This window comes from Mustela nigripes, chromosome 2 (assembly GCF_022355385.1).
Source record: "Mustela nigripes isolate SB6536 chromosome 2, MUSNIG.SB6536, whole genome shotgun sequence".
NCBI lineage: Eukaryota > Metazoa > Chordata > Mammalia > Carnivora > Mustelidae > Mustela > Mustela nigripes.
The window spans coordinates 101,540,853-101,547,666 of record NC_081558.1 but is presented as its reverse complement, the minus strand read 5'-3'; the positions used below and the strand labels follow the sequence as shown (position 1 = coordinate 101,547,666).

Below are 6,814 nucleotides of genomic sequence, written 5' to 3'. Positions count from 1 at the left end.
ATTACTGGGGGGAAAGAGGTTCTCTTTCTCTAGAGAATCCTGACTAATACAGGCAGCCTCATATATTGCTAACTGCAAATTTTTTGAAAAGTAATTTGGCATTATATAGTAAGAACAACTAAAAGATCTATAAACTTTGACTCAATAATACCACCTCTGGGAATCTATCTAGGGAAATGATGAATAGAAGGAGAAGCTGTTGGGATATTTACTATAGCACTATGTATAATAGCTAAACAAGCAAACCAACCAATAAACAAATTACTTAAATGTTCAATATTCAATAAGAAGGGAATAGTTAATTAAATTACAGTAGAACTACTTAATCAAATTCAATAAAATTATAAAGACATGTGATATTGAAGATGCTTCATTAAATGAAACAACTGAATACAAAATTATATCTAGTGTTATTCCAGCCGTGTTAAAATATATGTGTGGATGAGAAGACTGGGAGCAAAAATAATTAGTAGGGTTATTTATTGATATTTGATTTTTCACTCTGTAACATCAGGCTTTCTAGAACACTTGTATATTGAATTTTTTTTTAAAGGAATAAAGGAAGGAAGGCGGAGATGGAGGAAGGGAGGAGGAGAGGGGTGAGGGCATTGAGAGGACAGCAGGTGTCTTGGACACACTGTTTCGGTTGTGAGCACAGGTGTGCCTCCTCCCTTCCTACCCCCGCCCTGCGCCAGTCCTGCAATCCTCCTCAGTGCCTTGGTTCTGCACGTCAGCTCCCTCAGGAAGATGAGCAGGTAGAAGCTCCTGGAAGGGAGGGAAGAGTTGCGGTCTGGCCCTCCCTGTACCAGTCACCTTTCTGTCCACCGCCAGGTTCCTCCTCCACCTAGTCCAGTCCTACCTTCTTCCATATCTGCTCACATCTGAGGACTGACTGATTAGCCAGGGTCTGTCCCTCTATTACTCTCTCAGTGGGAACCCTACAAGGCAGGGAGCCAGGGATAGGCCCAGGAACTTGCCTAGAACTTTAGTTGACTAATTGCTGGCCCAGGGCCCCCTGGACCCCCCAGTTCTCTCCCACTCCAGGGTGGGCAGAGAGGAGAATTCAGGTTGTTTGCATATGCTTCTCCTGCTGTTTGAGAGCACGTTCTTCTCTTTGTCTGGTTAATTTCTACAGGCTTCAGAGACCCAGTTAAGGTATTACCTCCTGCAGGAAGCCCTTATGAGTTTCCCTGGCAGTCTGGCTCAGGTTGGAGAGTGTGTCCTCAGGCCTAGACAGAGCTGAAATGTAGAAAATATTTGTTGAAAGAAAAGAAAATCACTTGCTTGTGATTGACTTGGCCCTCGGCTTCACAGCAACCTGGGCCCATAGTCCCCTCTACCACAATACTATCTTTTGAAGAACAGCCTCTTTGATTAAATAGTTGTGTCAGAGGGAGGGAGAAAATACTCTGGTGTTGTGACAGCCATGAGCAGGCACCGCTCAGATGTCCTGCTACAGGGAACGTAACGAACGGACACCCCAGTGCTGTCCCCCTGCCTCTCCACCACCTTCACTCAAACAACATGTGTCCCCCGTGCTGCTCTCAGCCAGAGCCTAAGCACAGTGAGCGTATACTGAAGGCACATTCCAGCAAAATGTGGGACTTCCCCGATGGGTGACTCTCCCATAAGGACATCTTAAGCGCCTGACAGAAACCTTCTTAGATAGGGCTCCCGTCTAGGACTCTTCCTACTCGGCCATCCTTCCTTCCCTCTTTCTCTCACAGGGGTCAGACCTGCACCATGATATGAAGGTTCTTCTCACTTTTTGGTGCCCTCCCTGTGGTGGCCAGTCTTCAAGATGGCTCCCGCCTCCTGGTATTTGTGCTCTTATATAGTCCCCTCCCACATTGTACCAGGATTGGTCTGTGTGACCAGCAGCACATGGCACAAATGATAGTATGTCATTGCTGAGGTAAAGTTATAAAAAATACTGCAGCTTCTGTCCTGGTTGCCTTCTCTCTATCTCTCTGTCTGTCTGTCACCCTTTCTGCCTCCGAAGCCAGCTGCCACATTGTTGAGCAGTTCCAGCTGACAAGATGAGGACCGGAGGGAATAGTTAAAAGGCCACATGAGCCGCTGACTGTAGCCCCCACTGCTGACAGCCCAGCCACAGCCGCCTTGGAGGCTCTTGGCCAGACCCATCTCACTTGGCCTCTCCAGACTCCTGACCCTCAGAAACTGTGGGAAATATTAGATGTTGTTTTAAGCCACTGAGTTATGGAGTACTTTGTTGTTCAGCGGTAGATAACTCCCGTTTTCCTGTCAGAAGTACTCCTTCCATTAAAGCTTCTGTGTGTCTAATCCTGTCATGGCAGCAGCTTTTCAGAGGACTTGAAACAACACAGGTGTGAACAGATGACAAGAAAAGCATTCAGCCCTCACTGAGCATGTGGCCAGGGTAGACACCTCTAAGCACAGATCACTTTAGTTGATCCTCACGATGATCCCGAGACACAATACTGTCAGCATTTTATAGACGAGGAAACAGAGGCACAGAGTTTTCTCTCATGATTATGGAGAGAGAGGCTGGAATAGCAGTAATTGCTGTAGAACGTGCTGGGGGTTTGAGCTCTGGCTCGGTGGAGTGACTTTGAACAATCCACTTCATGCCTCTGGGGCTTGGCCCCTTTTTAGGATAACAATAAGGTATCACCAGGCTTCTGAGAGTTGGAATAATAAAACTAACATGTAATAGAAAAGATCAAACACACACATATATAACTACAAATGACCCAAAGGGTCAACCAGTCATCCTGTCCTTGGAGCCTAGAGAGAAAGTTGGATCAAGTCCCATCCCACCCCTTTTGTCAAGTCCAGTGCTGCCCCCCCAAGGCACTGAGAGCCCTTTAGTGGTGGGGGCGGAAGTGATGCTCTTATGCCAGCCAGATCACTCCCCCAACCCTCCCACCTGCCCCACTTCACCCCTTCCCCACCACTCCAGTTTCTTCTCTCATGGCTTCTTGGGCCCCCTCCTTACACAAAGCAGTTGTGCTTTTCTCTCCTTCTCTTGGTCAACCCACATTTGAGACAAAGCCTCTCTCCTTGACAAATCTCTCCTTGATCCCCAGGCCTGGTCCCCCACCCCCATGAGGTGCCCACCTGCCCCAGAACCCTGACTGTGGTCTCTCGCTCATTGGCCACACTGCACTGAGGGCTGCCTGTCCGCGAATTTGAATTCCTTATAAACAACAAATAGTCTAATGTAAGTATGTCCCAAACATTGCATGAGATATACTAAGAAGTTATTTGTTGTTGGGCACCTGGGTGGCTCAGTGGGTTAAAGCCTCTGCCTACAGCTCAGGTCATGATCTCAGGGCCCTGGGATCGAGCCCCACGTTGGGCTCTCTGCTCAGCAGGGAGCCTGCTTCCTCCTCTCTCTCTGCCTGCCTCTCTGCCTACTTGTGATCTCTATCTGTAAAATAAATAAAATCTTTAAAAAAAAAAAAAAGAAGTTATTTGTTGTTTATGTGAAATTCAAATTTAACTGGATAGTCTCTGTTTTTATGGATTCAATCAGGATTCCTCTCCTTTTCCAAGGCTTCCCCTGCCCGTCCCTCCAAGATCTCTGACTCGCCAGGTTCTGCTCACTGTATAGGTCAGAGCAATCTTGGTCTCCTCAGACCTCATCCCCAAACTCAGTCCTGGACTACGTCTGCATTTCTAAATCAAGAATATCTGCTCCTTCATGAGCTCAGTGCACCCGCAGTTTATGGTTTTGTCTTGAATTCCTTTAGCTTGTTCTACTCAATAGGGCTTTCCTCCTCTGTTGGTGGTATAGAAGTCATTTTAAACACAAAACAGCTTCCCACGCTGACAGTAGGGTTTAGAAGGCTTGATAGTGCCAAACAATGCAAATAATAGGGATAAAGAAAGAATTTGCCTGAAGAGGTTGGTCAACAAGGAGAACAAGAAAGGGGGCCCAGGAGGCTGAAGTGGGCAGGGCAGCCTGATGGGAAGGGAGCTGAGCTCTCCACTTTCCAGAAGCTGTTGCAGCCACAGCCCAGCATTAGCCAGGGAAGAGTCTCGGGGAGTATGGGGGAGAACAGTTTTGCAGCCAAAGAAATTTGGAAAATTTCTTGTAAAATGATGTTCCTTTGAGAGCCTCGATTAGGCCAACATAACGTAGTGAATTTCCGGGTGGGGATGTGGTGGGGAGGAAGGAAGTAGCCTTCTCCAAACCTGATTGGCTTGAAGACTTGAAGAATCCTTGTTTTGGAAAAGGACTCAGCTCACTGGACAGTGTTCTGCTTTGGGGGAATGGAGCTTTTCCCTCCCCTTTCCCCTAATTCTGGTTCCAGGCTCCCCAGGCTAGCTAGTTTGCGTCTCCACATACCCAGAAGTTGTGAATGACGGCTCAGACACCCTGTCATCAGACACAAGTGTTCTAATCCTTGCAAAGGGACAATAACCACTGGAGCTTAGTTGACTGGAATAGGGGAGAAGAAATCCAGAGGCATCGTGTGCTTCGCTAGTCTGGGAGTTCTAGCTTATGTTTTCAGCTACTAAATGGGCATTCTGGTTTATAGCTCAGCGGTCCTCCGTGGATTTGGTTAGCAGGAATCATTTCCCCAGAGGCCAGGCACTCACTCCTGGTAATGGGCCGAGAAGTTAGACCATTGGGCTCCTTGCAACCTCCCCACTGACCACCTTCCAGCTCTAGAATTACGGGCTCTAGGAAACGTGGATCTTTCATAAGTGTTAAACTTTCTGAGGGCCAAAGGGGTCATCATCGGTCAGTGTTCTTAGCAAAGGGGCACCTAGCAAAAAGTGTGTGGGGTAGGTAGTGAGAAAAGGGGGAAGTATGACAAGGGAGAGGAGAGATGAGTCAGGGACATGTGAGATCAGGCGCTGACAGGAGATCTGGTAGATGCCCGGGACTGGAGGGCAGTGGAGGGAGGAGAGGTCAGGGAAATAGGAGGTCAGAGCACCCAGGCTGCTGCAGACTGGGTTTCACAGTGGTTTCTGGCTGAAGCCGGGAGAACTGGCCAGGAGGAGATGTCTGCTCTAGCCTGGGAGGCTGAGAGATGGTTTGGGCCTGCAGGGGCTATGGGGGGAGTTCTGCAAGGGTGGACAGAGCGTGGAGGCCCTCCTGGCAGAGGCAAATGCTCCAAGCACTCACATCTGGGGAGAAGCGGCCAGCGGAAGGTGAAAGCCTGGCTGGGGTTTTGGGTGGTGGCAAAAAGTTGTAGAAACTGAGACTCAAAGCCTCCCCTGTGTCCCCCTTCCCAGTGGATGTCACTTTCCTCAGCCACTGCCCTGGCCCATCCTGTCATGAGAGGAGAGGGAGTTCCCTGTAGGCCTGTGGAGACTGGACAGACCCCTGCTCTAGGGGATCTTCTTACCCACCTGGGCCAGGATCCCGTGGCAGCCAATTCTATTTCGTCTATCTGGCCCAGGGGCCTGAGCTCACTCACCGCCACCGCCTTACTGCTCTGGGGAGAAGACCTGGGGCAGTCTGTGACTTCCCTCTGCAGTTCCCATGGCAGCCCAAATTGAAACTGAATTTGAAACATTCCCTTACTTCCTTGTTCCTCTTGGCACTTAGATTACTGTTGTCCTGGCCCCAAAACGCCCGTTGGGCCAGCACCCTCTGGAATCAGGCACCCACCCAGGCAGACTCAGAGTCCGACAGCGTCAGAACTGGAAGGGACTTGAGTGGCTGACTCGTCCAACCTCATTTCACACATGAGGAAACCAAGGAAGGCACAGAGTGGGGAGTGGCTGCCCAAGGTCACACAGCGGGGAGACTATTCAGGTTTTGGAAACGTTGTGACCTCCCTGAACCAAAATTCCACAAGAGAGCCCCTGTGACCAAAATTCAGAGGTCATTCCGTCCAGCCTCCTGATTCCAAGGGGTTGATGACAACAGGAGTCGCTACTATCCCATGACCTCTGGGGCATATGGACCACCCAGGCCACCTGTGGACAAATCCAGCCCGGTGCCCTCCCTGGCCCCAGAGCCACAGTTTTACTCACTGACCTACCAGAAGCCATCGTGTTCCGGCTTCCCCTAGCTGGGCCTCACTGGATTCCCCAGGGCAAGGGGAGAACAACCCCAGTAGATTCTTCTTCACACTGGTCTTGTGAAGCCAAAATAGAACTCAGATGCACAAGCACTTGGGGCAGGACTGTGAGGCCCCTGCAGGGGGAGGGGGAGAGGAGCCTGTGCTCCTCTCTGCTGCCAGCCCCACACCTGCCACAGACAGGCACTTGATAAATATTTGTAGGAAAACCTAACCTCCGTGTTAAACGTTCTCTTCTGTAAAACAGGATAATCACGCCCATTCAAAAAAAAAGTCAAGAAATGGACGCCTGGGTAGCTCAGTCATTAAGCATCTGCCTTCCGCCCAGCTCAGGATCCCAGAGTCCTGGGATTGAGTTCAGCATCGGGCTCCCTGCTCAGCAGGGAACCTGCTTCTCCCTCTGCCTGCCGCTTTCCCTGCTTGGCTCTCTCTGACAAATAAATAAAATCTTAAAAAAAAAAAAAATCCCGTGATTAAGGATAATATATCAAAATGCCAAACACAGTAGATGCTCAGTAAATGGTAGCCTAGGAAAATGACAAGACAAATGAGACAAGCAGCACAAAAGAGCGGGCATAGAGCTTTAGGGCGAGCAGCAAATTCATTTTCTCTTGTGGGGATGGTTCCGGCTTATTCGCCACCCGAGCCTTTGGGTGTCTGCTGGTGGGAGACAGGGAGGGGAGAGGTGTGTGCGGCCTGGGGCTGCCTGCTGGAGAGACTGGCCCCACTGGGAGCTGGCTGAGGCCCAGAGGAGCAAGAGGGCAGGGGGCAGGTGAGGCCTGCATGGG

The 6,814-nt window shown here is 49.8% G+C and overlaps 1 long non-coding RNA gene across 1 annotated transcript; it reads right to left on the bottom strand.

Annotated features, from left to right (window-relative positions):
• Positions 1–576: 576 nt before the first annotated feature.
• On the bottom strand, positions 577–5,464 carry LOC132010019 (uncharacterized). Its single transcript, XR_009402121.1, has 3 exons — positions 5,350–5,464; positions 1,163–1,239; positions 577–765 (listed from the first exon to the last, which is right to left on the bottom strand). It is a non-coding gene; the product is annotated as an uncharacterized LOC132010019 (long non-coding RNA).
• Positions 5,465–6,814: the final 1,350 nt, after the last annotated feature.